At 36.7% G+C, this 18,080-nt stretch overlaps 1 pseudogene; it reads right to left on the reverse strand.

Annotated features, from left to right (window-relative positions):
* Positions 1 to 15,110: 15,110 nt before the first annotated feature.
* On the reverse strand, positions 15,111 to 16,419 carry LOC118538760 (actin, cytoplasmic 2-like; annotated as a pseudogene).
* Between the last annotated feature and the right edge of the window lie 1,661 nt (positions 16,420 to 18,080).

The raw sequence follows: 18,080 nt of genomic DNA on the forward strand, positions 1-18,080 counted from the left end.
TTACAGTAAAAGGCAGGAACCACATAAGATGTTACATCGCTCAAGCCAGTCAACTTTGGTAGTGGCCTAATGTTTTATTGAAGCTCATTCCTCCTCACAGGAGATCTGAAAACCCACTTAGTGCCCTTGGAAAATTGTCTGTTTGGGCTGCATGGACTGGTTCCTAATCACAGAAAGATAAAAACATCAAAATAAGCTAATAGGGTTTTGCCATGAAATACAGTCTCAGGAGAGCTAGAAGTAAAGGGGAGAGGTATCTGGGGGGGCATCTATTAAGTTAAAGGGTTTAGTGAAGTTAAGGGAACACACTCTAATACAAAGAAGGGAGGGAACGGAAAAAGCATGCAAGAGGAAGGGGAAGAGGAAAAAAATAAAAATATGTATTCTTTAGGAAATGGAAAAAAGCAAGACCCAGCAAATTAAGTAAAACCACCCTTAAATTTTTTATCAGTCAGTGTTTGAAAATGATGCTGAGGCACTGAGACAGAATTACTGTGATGGCTCATTTTAAAAATGTTCCTGAGAAAATAGTTTTAAGTAAGAAATCATAATACAATGCCACCTGAGAAAAAAGACATTTTGTGGAAGAAAATTTTTCCTTCTGTCAATTAGATATTCCAGGCAAAGTTTTCAAAATTATTTTTTCACTTATTGCCATGTTTCTTAAGAATGAGAAAATCTGATTTCTTTAAATAGTAATAATTTATATTCTCAACCAAAGAGTGTTTAAAAATGAAACAATGGAAGAGAAAGCATGTAAAATGATTATTGGAGAACCCCTGGATTTATTGTTGATCTGATCAGTTATTTATGGGATTTTAACCAAAGGTTTATGTAAAGAAGTCTATTAAGGAAACAGTGCAACTTATAGAGTTAATACTTCTCCGTCTCAGTATGCCTCAATCTGTTGTGAGTAGACTACCCCCTTGGTTTAGAAAGTAAATGTTTTATCACCTTTTGTGCAACGGCAAAGTTTTATATCTAATAACTCAGAGCAGTTCTTTCTGGGAGGCAAAGGCACCCACTAACTGATTCATAAATTTGTTACATAGGGCACTGATGTTTTTGGTAAAGGTATTAGAGCACAAATTTAGAATCATATATTCTCACATTGCAAGAGTATCCATGTCATTCTCCGCTCTTTCTTAGTTCCATAGCAAAGAAGGGTTTTAAGGAAGAAATAGATTATATGAATGTGTACCACCCTGACAGTTCTTCTCTTATATTGTATTAACTGTGAACTTAAGCCAAATACAGACTTTTAGAAATGATCATCATTGAGGTAAAAATTCCTACCATTCTTTCAAAACGTAACAAAACATTACCTCAGGGAATAGCTGCAAATTGCTTCCTCCTGGATAGCTGAATTCAGCCAGCATATGCATTTTGTGTGTCTCAGACATTTTTTTTTTCAATTTTAATAGCTAGATCCAGCTTTTAAAAATTGTGATGTTTTATATTCAAAGACTGAATTCTAGCTTCCCTTGAAAGTGAGAAGATCTGGTACTACCAGGCCCACAATATCAGTTGGTTCACCTATCAGCTGGACCATTGTCAAGACTGAGACTTAGTACCAGCCTTCTCCGACCCACCATATCTAGTTCTTCCCTGTGGTCTTATTAACAATAAGACAAATCCTCTTTACCTTTTATTGTCACTCTTGCCCTTTTTTTTTTTTTTTTTAAGTTTTTAATTTATTTTTGTGGCTGTTTTTTAATTTTTAAAATTATTTTTCTTTGTATCAAAAGTTGAAAAATGTGTATAAAATAAGAGAGCCTTACAGTTCAAGAAAATAGAGCCTATTTCTTTGCGGGTGTGAAGAATGTGTATAGGTTTAATATATTCCTATATCTCCCACTTAGACTGCTTTACTCTTCTAACTTACCTGTCTGTTCCCCATAAGGCATTCACATTTCAACCCTTTCTAATCCTTGTTAGAATGTTAATCTCTCTCTATGAACCCCTAAAGCATTTTTCATGAAACCTAACTCTGCCTACAATTTAACAATGGATATGCCTCTTCCCTCTTAACAGACAAGGATTTTTGAGGACAAGCCTCATACAATACTTCAGTTTCGTAGCCTCCCAAACACTTGGTTTAACACTATTAAATAACCTTTAAGGGACGCCTGGGTGGCTCAGTCAGTTAAGCATCTGCCTTCAGCTCAGGTCATGATCCCAGGGTCCTAGGATCAAGCTCCACATCCAACTCCTTGCTCAGCAGGGAGCCTGCTTCTCTCTCTCCCTCTGCCACTCTCCCTGCTTGTGCTTTCTCTCTCTGTCAAATAAATAAATAAATAAAAATCTTTAAAAAAAAAAATAACCTTGAACAATTTTTTTCATAACTAATGTGTGAAAGTGAAACTAGTTAAGAAACATGACGTTTATTTAAATGGCAAGGTACATTAAAGGATTGCTATTCAAAACAATTCCAGAATCTAGAAGAGACTGGTTTGCCCACTATCAGATTTAACAAATCTCTCCTTCCTTTAACTACAATAAATAAAACAGTGTTATGTACAAGACCTTCTTTACCAGTTTTGTCCACTATGACTTTTGCTCAAGACTCTTTTTGATTTGCAAATATAGGTCATAATTTGAAAGTGGAGTAAGATGTAGAATGGCATTTTTATTTTTATATACTTTTTTTAAAGACTTTATTTATTTGACAGAGAGAGACACAGCTAGAGAGGGAACACAAGCAGGGGGAGTGGGAGAGGGAGAAGCAGGCTTCCCGCGGAGCAGGGAGCCCTATGTGGGGCTCGATCCCAGGACCCTGGGATCATGACCTGAACCGAAGGCAGATGCTTAACGACTGAGCCACCCAGGCGCCCCTAGAATGGCATTTTTAAAATTCTCTTTCCACCCTGGATGAGACAAATATTTTATGACTATTGCATTGTACTTTTCTATAAGTAGGTTTACCTCTGCCTGTATTTGAATTAGAGACTTGTTAATTGATCCAGAAATATTTGGTAGAGTTATTTAATATTTAATGGGTTATATATAAGAATTATGTTCTATTAATTAACTTCAATAATTACCATTAAATAGCTAGGACTTCCCACAAATCAAAAAGAAACTTGAATAGCTAAAGCAAACTATGGCTACTGCTGTAGCACTGTTTTGATCGTTCTCGGTGGAGTATTTTTTATGCTATCATACACAACATGTTAATATCTTAAAACTGTTCATTGGGTTCTCTTGCATACGTTATAAGGTTTACTTTATTAAAACAAAATTAATTAGAAATGGAATTATGTAGTAATCTGGGTTATAAAAATCACTTATGAATTATTTTCTATATGCCAGGCACTATAACAAGATTTTAGATGTATAAATCTAATGCTCACAAAAACCCTCATTGTACTGAGGAGGAAATTGAGACACCTAGAGATTAAGTAATTTGTTCCAGGTCATCCTGCTACTAAGGGGCAGATCCTGCTTTCCACTCAGCCTGGTTAGCTTCTGAGCCTGTGCTCATAAATACCATATAATAGTGCCTTTATTTATAGCAATATCGTATGAAGTAATTGTGAGTTTGATAGTTAATTTTTCTCAATTTTATTTTTTAAAGACTTTATTTGACAGAGAGAGAGAGAGAGAGCGCGGACAAGTAGATGGAGGAGTGGCAGGCAGGAGAGGGAGAAGCAGACTCCCTGCTAAGCAGAGAGACCAACACAGGGCTCAGGCCTTGATCCCAGAACCCTGGGATCCTGACCTAACCCAAAGGCAGATGCTTAACTGACTGAACCACCCAGGTGCCCCTGATTTTTCCCAATTTTAAAAATATATCCTGGATATAATACTTCAGGAAGAGAACATAACTACTTTGTTAAGTTCTGAGACAAATGTGACCATAAAGATTATTTTTAATGTGCAAAAAGATTGTTTAGTGGTTCTTTATCCCTCTCTCAATAGGTACCAAAATGGTTAATGTTTACAAATTTAAACCAGTTATAATAAAATACACTTATGCATTATCTTTTATGAAAAGTCATGCATATATTTTAGTACACTGATTAGGGCCATCATGTATGCTCTTGGCTCTATGTAAATTGCAGGTCTCTTCCTTCTGTTCTTTGCAAAGCTGGCCTCTTTTCAAATTTTAGGCCCCAGCATAGATAATGCCTCCCTTGCTGTGCCTTTGCACATCACTTTGCACACATTTGACCATCACTCCATTAACTTCTTTTAGAGGATTTATCTAAAATAAATGTTTAAATAAATGTTTGTGTATGTGTGTATTGTTTCTTTCCCGGATTAGAGGATAAACGTCAGGAAGGTGGAAACTATGTGCATTGCTTTCACCGAGGCATATAATATCATAGGGACTGACACAAAGAAATGTGTTGCATAAAAGATTTTCAAAGAGCTGTAATTAGTTTGATACTAAAATATAGAGGGTTGGCAGTTGAGAATTGGTGAGAACCCAATAAGAGATGAATTGCAGAGAAAGCCAAAATGTATTCCATACAATCTTTCATACTATAAGTGGTTTCAGCAATACTCTTTAGTGTTTCCAAACCATTTTCTTATACATTTCAATCAATAAAACTTTTGAGCATATCTTTCAAACATAAAAAATAGTCATTTACTCAAAATATAATTTTACCTCCACTGCTACAAACCTTGGTCCAAGTCACCATCATCTCTTACTTAGACTCTAGCAATAGTGTCTTACTTGGTCTTCCTACTTCTACCCTTACTCTCCTACACTCTCATCTAAGCACTGAAGCCAGAGTGAGTCAGATCATGTGATTCCTCTGATCAAGTTCTGCCATTGTTCCTCAACTCACTCAATAGAAGCCAAAGTCCTCACAACAACCTATATAGTCCCTAAAGATCTGGCTTCCACATAAGTCTCTAATCCCTACCCTACTTTATTCCACCTCCCTTTCTTTACTCCAACCATTCTCTGTACTTTGTATTCCTTAAAATAGTAGACAATTGCACATTTTAGGACTATGCACAGGGTGTTCCCTCTGTCTAGATTGCTATTCTTTCAGGTATCCACATAGAGAAATAGAACATTTGAACAGACAAGTAATGAAATTGAACTGGTAATCAAAAAACTTCCAACAAACAAAAGTCCAGGATTAGACAGCTTCAAGGTAAATTATACCAAACATTTGAAGAGATAATATGTATTCCTCTCAAACTATTCCAAAAACTAGAAGAGGAAGGAAAACTTTCAAATTCATTCCATAAGGCCAGCATTATCTTGATACCAAAACCAGACAAAGACACTACAAAAAAAAAAAAAAAAAAAAAAAAAGGAAAGAAAACTACAGGCCAATATCTCTGATGAACATAGATGCAAAAACCCTCAATGAAATATTAGTAAGCCACATTCAATTTTACATTAAAAAATCATTCACCATGATCTGATGGGATTCATTCCAAGGATGCAAGTGTGGTTCAATATTTGCAAATCAATATGATACATCATGTAAACAAGAGAAAGGATAAAAACCATTCATATGTTCATCTCACAGATACAGACAAAATAAAACATCCTTCATGATAAAAACTTTCAACAGAGTGGGTTTAGGGAGAATGCACACACCTCAACATAATAAAGGCCATACATGAAAACTTAGAACCAACATCATACTCAATGGTGAAATACTGAAAGTGTTTCCTCTAAGATCAGGAACAAGACAAGGATGTCCATTCTTGCCACTTTTATTCAACATGGTACTGCATGCCCTAGCCACAGTAATCAAACAAAGAAAAGATATAAAAGGCATCCAAATTGGTAAGGAAGAAATAAAATTGTCACTATTTTCAGATGACCTACTATACATAAAAAATCCTAAGGACTCTACCAAAAATCTATTAGAAGTAAAAAATGAATTAAATAAAGTTTCAGTATACAATATTAATATATGGAATTTGGTTTTTCTATACTCTAATAACAATTAGCAGAAAGAAAAATTAAGAAAACAATCCTATTTACAATTACCAAAAAGAATAAAATATCTAGAAAATAAATTTAACAAAGGAGTAAAAGAACTCTGAAAACTATAAAAGACTGATGAAAGAAATTGAAGACAACACAAACAAATGGAAAGACATTCCATGCTCATGGATTAGAAGAAGTAATATTGTTAAAAAGTCTATACTACCCAAAGCAATCTACAGATTCAATGCCATCCCTATCAAAATACAAACTTCCATAGTGCTAGAACAAATAATACTAAAATTTGTGTGGAACCACAAAAGACCCCAAATAGCCACAAAAATGGCATGGTACTGCCATAAAAACAGACACACAGATCAATGAAATAGGATAAAGAACCCAGAAATAAACCCACACCTATATGGTCAATTGATCTACAACAGAGGAGGCAAAAATATACAACAGGGAAAAGATAGTCTTTTCAATAAATGGTGTTAGGACAAATGAACAACTACACACAAAAGAATGAAACTGGATCACTTTCTTATACCATACACAAAAATAAACTCAAAATGGATTAAAGACCTAAATGTGAGACATGAAGCCATAAGCCTCCTAAAAGAAAACACAGGCTGTAATCTCAGGGATATTAGCCTTAGCAACATTTTTCTGATATGTCTCCTCAGGCAAGGGAAACGAGCAAAAATAAACTATTGGGACTACACCAAAATAAAAAGCTTTTGCACAGTGAAGGAAACCAACAACAAAATGAAAATACAACCTGCTGAATGTGAGAAGATATTTGCAAATGATATATCTGATAAGGACTTAATATCTAAAATACATAAAGAACTTACACAATTCAACACCAAAACAACAAATAATCTGATTAAAAATGGGAAGACCTGAATAGACATTTTTTCAAAGAAGACCTACAGATGTCCAACAGACACATGAAAAGATGCTCAACATCACTAATTATCAAGGAAATGTAAATGAAAACCACAAGGAGATATCATCTCAGACCTGTCAGAATGGCTAAAATCAAAAACACAAGGAATAATAAGTGTTGGTGAGGATGTGGCTAGTAAAAGGAACCCTCATGTGCTGTTGGTAGGAATGTAAATTGGTATAGCCACTAGGGAAAACAGTATGGCAATTCCTCAAAAAAAAATTAAAAATAGAAATACCATAAGATCCAGTAATTCCACTATTGAGTATTTACCCAAAGAAAATGAAAATACTAATTCAAAAAGATATATGCACTACTGTGTTAATTGCAGCAGTATTTACAATAGTCAAGATGTGGAAGCAACCTAAGTGTCCATCAATAAGAAGATGTGATGTGTACACACACACACAGTCACACACACACACACACTGGAATATTAGTCATAAAAAAAGGATGAGATCTTGCCATTTGTGACAACATGGATGGACCAAGAGATATTATGCTAAGTGAAATAATTCAAACAGAGAAAGATAAACACCATATGATTTCACATATTTATATGTGGAATCTTAAAAGAAAGAAAGAAAGAAAGAAAGAAAGAAAGAAAGAAAGAAAGAAAGAAAGAAAGAAAGAAAAACAAACACGAAACCAAACAGACTTCTGAATACAGAGAACAAATGTGGTTGCCAGAGAGGAAGTGGTTGGGGAGGGGTGAAATAGATAAAGGGGATTAAGAGGTACAAACTTCCATCTATAAAATATTTAAGTCATGGAGATGGGGCACCTGGGTGGCTCAGTTTGTTAAGCGCCTAACTCTCGGTTTTCAGTTCAGGTCATGATCTCAGGATTGTGAGATCAAGCCCCACATTAGGCTGTATGCTCAGAGTGGAATATGCTTGAGATTCTTTCCCCCTCCCTCTCCCTCTGCTCCTCCCCCCACTCACACTCTCTCTCCCTAAAATATAAATAAAATCTTAAAATATATATATAAAAGTCATAGAGATGAAAAGTACAGCATAGAGAATATAATCAATGATATTGTAATAATGTTGTATGGTGACTACATGTATTGTGGTGAGCACCGAGGAATGTATAGAACTGTCAAATCAATATGTTTTACACCTAAAACTAATATAACTTCGTATGTCATTTATACTTCAATTAAAAAAAAAGAATAACTAGAACATCCAAAAGAGCTGAATAATGATCAGGGTCACTTATTTTACTAAATATTAAACTACATGATAAAGCTACTACTATATTTGAAACACTTGCACTGGCATATGGATGGGCAAAAATTCCATGAAAGAAAAAACAAGAAGTGTGACATCACCAAGATGGTGAATTAGGAGACCCCATCCTCTGTTACCTCCCAAAGATCAACAAATTAAGACAGCTTTCTGTAAACAAAAACAGTTCTGGGAGAGCAAAGGTGTCCACTTAAGAAACTTCACCAACATGCTAGAGCAAAAAACCTGATAATAATTACACAAAAAAAGTAAGAACAGCTTCATTTTGTCTGCATCATCCACCATCCTCCCCACAGCCCCTCCCCCAGCCTCACACTGCTTATCACCAAGAAGGACCTAGCCAGGTAGAAAGACTTTTTTCCACCGGAAAAGTGAATGTAAGGTGAATGACCAGCTTCCCTAGCCATTCAGGGCACTATAGGAAGAACCCACTTAGCTTTCACCCCACCCAGAAAACAGCAATTCTGAGACATACAGAGACAGCTGGAAGCAAGGAAGAAGAGCAGGGGCTACCAGTGTCACCCATGCAGCGGGAGTGACCACAACTTCCAATGACCAGCTCTGCAGAGGACCCCAGCACCTTCTGCCACTGAAGAAACCAACAGCCAGCACAACCTCTACAGAAGCCGCCGCAGATTTCACCAGTTTAAGCCTCACAGGTATACACATTTGTAGATACTACCATCTAAATCTTTCCCAGGTCCCCCCCCCCCAAAAAAAGTAAAAATAAAAATTGATCAATCTTTCCAGATCCCTCTCCCAACCTCTGCCAAAACCTGGGATCCAATCTGGCAGGCAGCCAGCCCAGGACTCTGCCACTACATAAATGCTAAATGCCACTCTAGACCCCAAGGGTCGACCCCTACCACCATGTGCACACTTGGCACCAGCCCTCCAGCCATGCACCTGTATACCAATTGCCTGAATTCTGTCACTGGCCTCCACTGTTATATGCATACCCATGGTGACATCCTGCGGCCATAGAAATGTACATAGACAGATAAAGCCCTACAACTGCTTGCGGGCCTGAACTCGGACCTATCCCCAGTCATTGGTCTCACCACTGGATTCACATGTGCTAGCCACTCCAGCTGTACACCTGCGTGAACACTCCTAAAGCTATCAGATTTCTCAGCAAAGACCTTTCAGGCAAGGTGAGTTCAATGATATATTCAAAGTGCTAAATGACAAAATAATGCCAATCAAGAATACTTTACTCAGCAAAGTTGTCCACCAGAAATGAAGGTGATAATAAAGACCTTCCTAAACACACAAAAATTAAGGGATTTCACACCACTGGACCTGCCTTACAAGAAATGCTGAAGGGAGTTCTTCAAGCTGAAGTGAAAGGATGGCAATTAGTACCATAAAAACATGTAAAAATATGCAACCCCCTGGTAAAGCTAAGTATATAGTCAGATTCAGAATACTTTAATGTGAAATATAGGGCATGTTAGCCACATAACTCTAATATAAAGATTAAAGGACAAAGGTATTTAAAAGAGCAATAACTATAAAAAATTGTTAATAAATACACAATGTAAAAAGATATAATTTTTGACATCAAAAACAAAATGTAGGGGAGAGTAAAAGGGTAGCGTTTTTGTGTTATCGAAGTTAAGATGTTTTCAGATGAAAGTAAACTTTTATATCTCTAAGAGGTTTCAAGTAAGCCTTGGAATTACCAAAAAACAAGATAAAGAGAAGGGAATCAAAGTATACCACTAAAGAAAATCTTCAATTCACAAAGAAAGACAGCAAGAGGGGAAGAAACAAAGGAACCACAGATCAGCTAGAAAACAATGAACAAAATGGCAAGAGAAAATAAATACTTACAAAAGGCACAGCATGCTAAATGGATTAAAAAACAAACAAACAAACAAACAATAACACAACAAAAACCAAGACCCAACTATAAAAGACTCATTTTAGCTTCAAGGACACACACACACACACACACACACACACACACACACACACACACACACCAGTAGAGCACCTAAATATATTAAGCAAATACTAACAGATGTGAAGGGAGTAACAGACAGTAATACAGTAATAGTAAGACACTCCAATCCCCCCACTTTCAACAATGGGTAAATCATCCAGACAGCAAATCAACAAAGAAAATGTTTGACTTGAACCATATTTTAGACAAAATAGACATAACAGATATACATAGAAATTTCCATTCAACAGAAGCAGAATATATATTCTCCTCAAGTACACACGGAACATTTTCAAGGAGAGATTATGTTAGGTATCAAAACAAGTCTTAACAAATTTAAGAATAAAACCATACCAAGTTTTCTTTTCTGACCACAGTCGTATGAAACTGGAAATAACAAAAAGAGCTCTGAAAAATTCACAATATGTGAAAATTAAACACATTCCTGAATAACCAATGAGTTAAAGAGGAAATCAAAAGGGAAATCTTATCTTACAAAATATCTTACAACAAACAAAAGTTAAGAAAAAATATCTTACAACAAACAAAAATGGAAACACAACAAAACTTATGAGATGCACTAGAAGCAGTGTTAACAGGGACTTTCATAGTGATAAATGTCTACATTAAAAAAAAAAAGATCTCATTAAACAACAAAATTTTAAACCTTAAGGAACTAAAAAAATAACTAAGCCCAAAGTTTGCAGAAGGAAGAAGATATAATCCAAGAAGAAATAAATCAAATAGAGAATAAAAAGTAGTAAAGATGATAATAAGAGGTGTGTTTTGAAGATAAACAAAAATTGACAAACCTTCAGCTGGAATTACCAAGAAAATATATGGGGAGTACTTCCATACATAAAATCAAAAGTGAGAGAAGTTACAATTGATACCAGAGAATTGCAAAAGATCCTAACAGACTACTATGAATTATTATGCCAACAAATGGGATAGCCTAGAAGAAATGCATAAACTTCTAGAACCATGCAATGTACCACATTTGAATCATGAAAAAAATAGAAATTTGAACAAACCAATAAACAAGTAAAGAAATTGAATCAGCAATCAAAAATTTCCCAACAAAGAAAAGCTCAGGACCTGATGGCTTCACTGTGAATTCTAAACACTTAAAGTAGAATTAATGCCAGCCCTTCTCAAAATCTTCCAGAAAACTGAAAACAGAACACTTTCAAAATAATTTATGAGGCTAGTATTACCTTAATACCAAAGTCAGATAAAGCACACTACAAGAGAATAAGACTATAAACCAATATCCCTAATATAGATGCAAAAATTCTCAAGAAAATAGCAAAACAAATTCAACAGCACATTAAAAAGTCATACATCATGATCAAATGGGATTTATCCCTAGGATGCAAGAATAATTCCACATACACAAATCAATAAATGTGATATACCACAATAATAGAATGAAAGAAAAAAATCATAAAATCATCTCAATAGATGCAGAAAAAGAAGTTGACAACATTCAACATCCTGTCTTGATAAAAACTCTCAACAAATTGGGTATAGGATAAACATATCTCAACATAATAAAAACTATATATGACAAGCCAACAACTAACATCATACATCAATGATGATAGGTTGAAAGCTTTCCTTCTGAGATTAGGAACAAGACAAAGGTGCCCACTCTTGCCACTTTTATTCAACAGAGTACTGTTAGTCCTAGCCAGAGCAATTAGGCAAGAAAAAGAAATAAAAGGCATCCAAATCAGAAAGGAAAAATTTAAATTGTATGTTTGCTGATGACGTGATCTTTTATATAGATAATAGTAAAGACTCCACCAGAAAAACTGATAGAATAATAAATTCAGTATAGTTTTAGGTACAAAATCAACATAAAAAAAAACACGTGTATCTATACATCAACAATAACTGTCTGAAAAAGGTATTTATCTTAGTTACTATCTATAAAATCCCATTTACCAAAGCATCAAAAACAATGAAATAATAAAATACTTAGGAATAAATTTACCCTAGGAGGTGAAAGATCTCTACTCTAAAAACTATAAGAAACTGATGAAAGAAACAGAAGAAAACACAAATAGAAATATATTCTGTGCTCATGGATCAGAACTGTTAATATTATTTTCTTAAAAACCCATACTACCCCAAACAGTCTATAGATGTAATGCAATCTCTATCAAAATTCCAATGGTATTTTTCTTGGAAATTCATATGGAACCACCAAAGAGCCTGATAGCTACAGCAATCTTAATAATAAAGTTGAAAACATCACACTTCCTGATTTCAAATTATATTACAAAATTATAGTAATCAAAACAGTATGGTATAAGAATACTAAGAGACACAAAAACCTATGGAACAGAATCAAGATCCCAGAAATAAACCCATGCATATGGTCAAATAATAGTGGACGAGGGAGCCAAGAATACTCAGTAGGGAAAGGATAGTCTCTTCATTAAATGGTATTAGGAAGACTGGAATTTCACATGCAAGAAATGAAACTGGACCTTTATCTTACAATTCTCACAGAAATTAACCCAAAATGGATCAAGAACTTGAGCATAATACTGAAGCCATAAAAATCCTAGAAGAAAATATACGAAAAAATCTCCTCAACACCAGTTTTGGCAAGGATTTTTTGGATAGGACAACCAAAGTACGATCAACAGAAGCAAAAAATCAACAACTGGGACTACATCAAACTAAAAAGTATCTGCATGGCAAAATAAACAATCAACAAAATTAAAAGGCAACCTTTTGGAATGGGAAAACATTTTTAAACCATATATCTGATAAGAGGTTAATATCCAAGATATATAAAGAACTCATACAACTGATGGGCACCTGGGTGGCTCAGTCAGTTAAGTGTCTGCCTTCGGCTTAGATCATGATCCCAGGGTCTAGGGACTGAGCACCGTGTCAGGCTCCCTGCCCAGCGGTGAGCCTGCTTCTCCCTCTCCCTCTGCCCTTCCCCCTGTTCATGCTCTCCCTCTCTCAAATAAATAAATAAATAAAATCTTAAAAAAAAAAAAAAAAAAGCACTCATACAACTGGATAACAAAGAAAAAATCCCATTAAAAAAAATGGGCAGAGGATCTGAATAGACATTTTCCCAAAGAAGACAGACAGCCAACGGGTACATAAAAAGGAACTCATCATCACTAATCATCAGGGAAATGCAGATCAAAACCACAATGAGGTATCACCTCACACCCATTAGAATGGTTATCAAAAACACAAGAGGTAAGTGTTTGCAAGGATGTGAAAAGGGAATCCTGTGCGCTGTTAGTGGGAATGTAAATTGGTGCAGCCACTATGGAAAACAGTGTGTAGGTGCCTCAAAAAAAAAAAAAAAAATTAAAACTAGAACTACCATACAATCCACCTCACTTCATGTATACATCCAAAGGAAATGAATTCACTATCTTGAAGAGATGTCTGTACCCCCAAGTTCACTGAAGCATTGTTCACAATAGCCAAGACATGAAAGTAAACTAAGTGTCCGTCGATAGATGAATGATAAAGAAATTGTGGTATAAATACATAATAGAGTGTTCTTCAGTCACCAAAAAAGGGAAATCTTCATTTGCAGCAAAATGGATGGAACTTGAGGACATTATGCTACATGAAATAAGTCAAAAGAGAAAAACAAATACTGTATGATCTCGTTTATATGTGGATTCTAAAAACTCAAAACTCATAAAAATGAATAGAATGTTGGTGGCCAGAGGCTGAGGGGTGGGGAATTGGGGAGATATTGCTCAAGGGGTACAAATTTTAGTTGTAAGATTGATTGGTTCTAGGTATTTAAGGCACAAGAATGGTGACTATAGGTAATAATACTGTATTGAATAGTTAAAATTTGCTATGAGAGTTTAAAGTTCTTACTGTAATAACAAAATGATAATTATGTTAGGTGAAGGATGTTAACTAACCTTATTGTAGCAAACATTTCACAATATATACATGTATCAAATCATCACTTTGTACACCTTAAACTTACACAATATGTCAATTATATTTATACACAAACAATGAATCATGGAACACAAACACTAATGATGTACTGTATGGTGATTAACATAATAAAAAATTATATCTCAAAGCAGAAAATAAAGAAAAAAACGTGATCAAGTCTTTGCTGATTTCTCTGTCCTGCTTTCTTTGACTGTGCTACACAATCATGACTAGCAGCAAAGAGTTAGAAAAAATTGGGCAAGCATCTGACAGGTGCTAAAAGCCCAACCCAACCTAAAATAATCAAAATCAGACTGAGTCCAATGCCTCCTCATCCAGGTTTTTGTTTTGTTTTTTGTTTGTTTTTCACTGCAGCACTTTATTTTCCTCACACAATAATGAGTTCCTGGGGCCTAATGTTTTCACATGACAGTAGAAAACCAAAATTTGTTCTCCTCTCTTAAAGAATTAAGAATTGCATATAAAAATGTTACATAAATTAAAAAGATGAATAAATTTACAATTGTAAATGCAAACTGTTTTCCAACTCAAGGCAATTAACAACCCATGGTGTTCTGGCAGGAAAACATCAGGTAAGAAAGGAAAGTGGGTCCTAAGGCTCAGACCTTCCCCACCCTGTCAGACTGGCAAGACAGAAATGACAACTCATTCAGGACTCTTGCCAGTCTCTAGAGAAATCCTGGAATAGGCAGCTCTTACACATTAATAGCCTGTAAAGATCAAGAAACTCATGGTCCCGCAGATTCTCAAACCAATGAATTTCTCTTCCATAAACATGGTCTCAACCTCAGCCACAAAGTGACCTAGCAGCGTGTACTAAGGGTTTAAATCAAAGATATATACAGGATATTAAACATATACCAAGGGAACAGTTAACTTGGATACAAGTTCAAGATCAGCAACAAGTTCTACAATCCAGTGCTGATATCAAATACAAGCTTCAAAGACAAATTTCTTTTCATTTTCATTTCTTTTCTTTTATTCCAGTTTCATGAGGCTACCATGAGGTGTATACATTTGCCAGGGCAAATTTATACTTTGGAATTCACTCGTGGAGAAAATGCTACACATCTGCTCATAGTCCATTTAGAAGCATTTGTGGTGGGGATGGAGGAGCCCAGTCCATCATACTCCTGCTTGCTGATCCACATCTGCTGGAAGGTGAATAATGAGGCTAGGATGGAGCCCCCAATCCACATGGAGTACTCGCGTTCAGGAGGAGCAATAATCTTTTTTTTTTTTTTTTTTAAAGATTTTATTTATTTATTCATGAGAGACAGAGACAGAGACAGAGAGGCAGAGGGAGAAGCAGGCTCCCAAGGAGCAGGGAGCCCGATGTGGGACTCGATCCCAGGACCCTGGGATCATGACCTGAGCCGAAGGCAGACACTTAACCATCTGAGCCACCCAGGCGCCCCCAGGAGGAGCAATAATCTTGATCTTCATCGTGCTGGGTGCCAGAGCTATGATCTTCTGCATCCTGTCGGTGATGCCAGGGTACATGCTCACTGTGTTAGCATAGAAGTCCTTCTGGATATCAACTTCACACTTCATGATGGAGTTGAAGGTGGTCTCATGGATACCACACGATTCCATACCCAGGAAGGAAACCTGGAAGAGCACCTTAGGACAGAACTGCTCGTTGTCAATGTTGGTCACCTGCCCATCAGGCAGCTCATAACTCTTCTCCAGGGAGGATAAGGACACTGTGGTGGCCATCTCCTGCTTGAAATCCAGGGCAACGTAGCAGAACTTCTCCTTGATATCACTCATGATTTCCTGTTCAGGGGTGGTAGGGGGACGGTGTTGATGAAGTTATAGCCACACTCTGTGAGGATCTTCATGAGGTGATCAGCCAGGTCCAGACACAGGATGGCGTGGGGCAGGGCGTACCCCTCATAGATGGGCACAGTGTAGGTGACCCCATCCCCAGAGTCCATGACAATACCAGTGCTGTGGCCAGAGCATACAGGGACAGCACAGCCTGGATGGCCACATACATGGCTGGGGTGCTGAAGGTCTTAGACATGATCTGAGTCATCTTCTCACAGTTGGCCTTGGGGTTCAGGGGGGCCTTGGTCAGAAGGACGGGTGCTCTTCAGGGGTCATGCATAGCTCGTTGTAGAAGGTGTGGTGTCCGTATCTTCTGCATGTCATCCCAGTTGATGACAATGTCGTGTTCAATGGGGTCCTTGAGGGTCAGGATGCCCCGCTTGCTCTGGGCCTCATCACCCTCGTAGGAGTCCTTCTGGCCCATACACACCATAACACCCTGGTTTCAGGGTTGCCCAACAATGGACAGGAACATGGCTCAAGGAACATCATCTCTAGCAGAGCCTCACTTGCACATGCCAGACCCATTACCGATGATGAGCACAGTGATTTCTTCTTGCATTGTGGAGGTGGAAGCAGTGGATGCAGAGAACAAGCAGCGGGAGAACGTGGAGTGCCAGCTGGCTGCAGCTAGTGAGAACTTGCAAGTTTCTTTTAATTGGAAACATGGACACTTAGTCTGCTGTCACTGTTGCTAAGAATACCACTGAGAGAAAAAACAGGCTGGCACCCTGCTTTAAATATTTTCATGTTCAGTGCATCTTCTTTTATCAAACAAGACCCTTCATCTTAATTCATTTCCCAAAGTTGAGATTATAAAATCTTTGTCCTGTTAAGGAGTGTCCTTTGTATACATATGATGCTGCTCCTTTAAAGGTCAATAGTAAGCAGGAGAACCCCTATAATGAACTCCATGATATGTTGTTTGTGCAGTTGGTTCTCTGCGAGTTCTCCTTCTATTTCATTCTTGTCCTTCATCTTCATGACTATAAGATGCCTTCACAGGTATCCCCTTCTTATAATTGATGTGAATTGTTTACTGTGTTGGTTTTCTACATCATAACACATTACCACAAATTTAGCAGCTTGAACAACACAAATTTGTTATTTTACATTTCTGTAGGTCAGAAGTCCCACACAGATTTCAGTGTGTCACTAGGGCTGTGTTCTGCCCTGATTGCTCTAGGGGATAATCAGTTTCTGTGCCTTTTCCAGCTTCCAGAGGTCTGCACGTCCTTTAGGTTGTGCTCTCCTTCCCTCATCTGCAAAGCCAGCACCATTTCAATTCTTGGACCATTCTTCATTGTCACATCTGTCTCTAACTAAGCTCAGCCAAGAAAGGTTCTTAATTTTAAGGACTCATGTGATTAGATTTGGTCAACTGGATAATCCAGGATAATTTCCTATCTCAAAATACATATCCCTATTGACATCAAAGACCCTTTGACTCTTTGCCATATAAGATAACAATATACACATCCCAGGGACTGTGTTTGGACATTTTTAGGGGCTTATTATTCTGCCTACCACATTCACCATGACCTCTCCCAAATATGGGAATGTACTACATGAGACGTCAAATAATATAAAAGCAGATGCAGAATTCCACACATACATTAAAAAAGTTAATAACATTCAACATATGTATTTATTGATGTCACAAATTTCTATGTACCAGTATGACAAATTTCCTTCTGATCAGTATGTACTCAATATAACAATATTTGATTTAAAATGAAACATTAACATTTTATAAGAAAGGCAAAGACTGGTCAACTAGTGTTCTAAAAATGGATTATTTGGAAACAAATACATTTATATCCTCATCTTAGAAATCATTAGAATGAAGATGTAAATTATAATAAAATGATCAAAGGGAAGGCTGGCTGCATCTGGCCCTCTGCCTTAAAAGCTCTGGGATGCCCTTCTTTCCATTTTCAGGGATAATCAGTCCCTCAGGGACTGTCTTATGCTAACTAAAGAGTGGAGACTGAAGGGAAAAAAAACAGATTGCAATTTTATTAATTAAAGTGAGAAATAAAGTTGTCACAAGCCCTGAAATTCAGAACTTATATCAGATCAAGCCGCAGATCTTCATACTGGAGCTTTGCTACATGGAAATCATTATCAGTGGCCACATTATTGCAGTGACTTGAGAAATAATTTTCCCAGTGGCATAATGCTCATGTACTATATAAGCAGCCCTTCTCAATTTTACTATAG

The sequence above is a fragment of the Halichoerus grypus genome, chromosome 3 (assembly GCF_964656455.1).
Source record: "Halichoerus grypus chromosome 3, mHalGry1.hap1.1, whole genome shotgun sequence".
NCBI lineage: Eukaryota > Metazoa > Chordata > Mammalia > Carnivora > Phocidae > Halichoerus > Halichoerus grypus.